We start from the raw sequence: 2,833 nt of genomic DNA on the forward strand, positions 1-2,833 counted from the left end.
AGGCCTGGTCTGGGGTGGAGGGATGAAAAGGACAAAATGCCCGTCCTTTTGGTGCAGGGGATGCCCTGAATGTGGGAGGCCTGCCTGCCCTTCCCACTGGAGCCCCATGCTGAGATACCCTGAGCGCAGCCCAGTGCTCCTTGCTCCTCTCTGCTGACCCGGGAGCGTTTGTCTGCTTTCGGGATGGCCCTGGCTGTGTCAGAAATGTATCTCAAAAATACCATCCATCTTGACTCTGCTGAGCTGATTCGATAGGCAGGGGGTTAGAAATAAATTCTGTCAGATTCCTGTACTTGAAGCTAATGTCCAGGCGCTGGCCAGGAGCGGCCTCCATGCCCTAAAGCAGCACTTCTTCCTCATGGCTTCCCTGCACAGGGCTCATTTTACACTTGCCCTTAGTTCTTCTGGTAGAATGTGTCTAAAGCTTTTTGTCAAGTCCCTCTCCTGTCAAGTTAGGCCCGCCAGGTTTTTGTTATGCTAACTGGTGCTAAGTGCTTATGTAGGTCTGTGCTAAGTACTTGTTTACTTATGAGAATTGCTTGTGCTTATGTCAAACAAAGGCCTTGTTTCATTCTCCCCTTTATCCCGATGCAAATTCTTTTGCAAGATCCTCTGGACAGTCCACAGTACATATGTACTGTTCTGCTGCTGTTTTAATTTTCTACCACATCCGTAGGTTTATGATGGTTAAGAGGAGGGTTAATTTCTTTAAAATTAGAACTGGTTTGCTGAGGAAGCTAAAAATCTGAGGAGCTGTTGGTGGTTCCAGATTTGTCCATCACAAGAAGCCATCTGACTCATGATGTTCTCTTTCTTTCTCTATTTTGGTGATGATTTCGGTAACAACTTTGATACCAGATTTGAGTGTCCATCAGGCTCTGTGAGATGCATTTTGGACTCCTGCCACTAGCCATTCTATATCAGGCTGGTATGGCATTTGCTTTAGAATGTTAGTATCCCGTCCAGTTTGGAATTTGGGCGCGTGCTGATACCCATCATGTGCATTCTGCAGCATCTCTAGAGAAGTTCTTGTGTGGTGCAGCTGAAGTCACATCCACTTTTGGTTGTGAAATTACAAATAGAGAAGTTAGTACCATTAGTAGTTTCATTAAAAGACTCTATTGGAATAGTTGTGCAAGCAGATCTCACACAGGCACAGCCCCTTCCCACATAACACACCTGTGATAGTGCATGGGTAACTGGGCTCATTTCAAAAATACACGTGCTGCCCTCAGCATGCAGACACCCATCCTCTCTTTCAAGCACCGCATTTTTGCACACAAAATTCAGTGCATCCCTTGGTACACATGCTTTGATACTAAGAGTTTGCCAGCTTCTAGTTTTCTTGTTGAAAATGGCCCAATCATTATGCTGAATGGGTCTGACAGTTACGTGAGTTCTTATAACTCCAAGGGCCAAAATTGGAATGACACGGTATTTTGTTGCATTCTTACTGGTTAATACAAAAGACTGCAGGGTTCTGTTCATTCTATGTGAAATTGGCCAATTGCAACCAAGTGTGGAAGTCTTTTTCAAATTGCTTTGTGGTTTCATTTTTAGCCATGATTTAGTTCATTCTTGTGGCAATTTCCCCAGCTCTCTGTTTTTAAAGTTCTCCTGAGATTACAGACCATAGCCACACACAGCTCAGCTTGTATACATTAAAATGCTTAAGAAATGTCACCCTGTAGTTTTCCCATAAAGACACCAACTGCTTGAAAATCCTGCTGTGTATTGTTGGCCAGGGTGCTTAATAGGTTAGCTGCCAGGCTTTGGGTATGGGCAAGTGATAGCAGGGTTGATCTGAGAGGAGTTTGTATCTGTCCAGTACAAGAGCTCACAGTGCTTACTTTCCTGAGTAAGACTTCTTGATCAATAGAATTTAATACTCCCAGTTCAGACCCAAACCATCCCCTTAAGTCTTTTTTACACCTATCATTTGGTGTCTGGGAATGTATCCATGGCTCCCATTCTTTTAGGCTTTGCTGTATGAGTGGGCAGTATTGCTGTTTAATTTTGGAGACATTAGCATATATCTTTACCTCCAGCTTTTTCAGAGAGTACTGTGGATTTAGAGGCAACAATTGTTCATTTGTCTGTCTTACCCCAGAGTGAAAGACTATATTATTTCACTTATGGGTCCCGTTCTACGGAGTTGTTTGCTGATGTAAAGTTGTTTGTTTTGATTTTAATTTAAATGTCTGTTGTGTGACCCATTCTGTTTCGCTCCTTGTCGAGTACCCAAGGCATGGTAACTGGTTTCTTCAGATACATTGCCTGCCTGTAGGCAAGCATTTCAGAAACCTTCAGAAACCTTGCACTGGCCCCTGGTAGTATTACAAAGGATGCTTTACAAAGTTCCCACTACAAATAGTTGAGTATTCTGAGTACCTCAGCCCATAAGAGGATGCAGCTGTGATACTGGATTCCATGCATATCTGGGTTGCCATCACGTGGTCATGAAATTGGACATGATATACCCTAACAGGATGATTGTGCTCCTGGCTACCCCTCCAGCTTGATTGGTTACTATTTCTGATGGCCTGGAATATCCCAAGAGTGAAATTCAATTCTCAAAAGCAGATCCTGTATGAGACCTGTTCCATGTACTGAGCGTACAAGCAGGACAATTTCTAACTCTAGTCGCACAAGAGCTGCCTGTTGGAAACAATATTTGTTGGGTCGGATTCCTGGCGGGCTCAATTCCTGGATCTCTGTGTGATGATGGTCCTCCCACCCCACCTGTGCACCGCAGAAGAAGGCAACTATCTTGTGCTAGGTTATAGTCTCCCATTTTAATTTGCATAGCGCAAAAATCCTGATAGGATTCACA

The sequence above is a fragment of the Agelaius tricolor genome, unplaced genomic scaffold (assembly GCF_023055355.1).
Source record: "Agelaius tricolor isolate 1412-34295 unplaced genomic scaffold, bAgeTri1.0.p SCAF_39, whole genome shotgun sequence".
NCBI classification, from domain to species: domain Eukaryota; kingdom Metazoa; phylum Chordata; class Aves; order Passeriformes; family Icteridae; genus Agelaius; species Agelaius tricolor.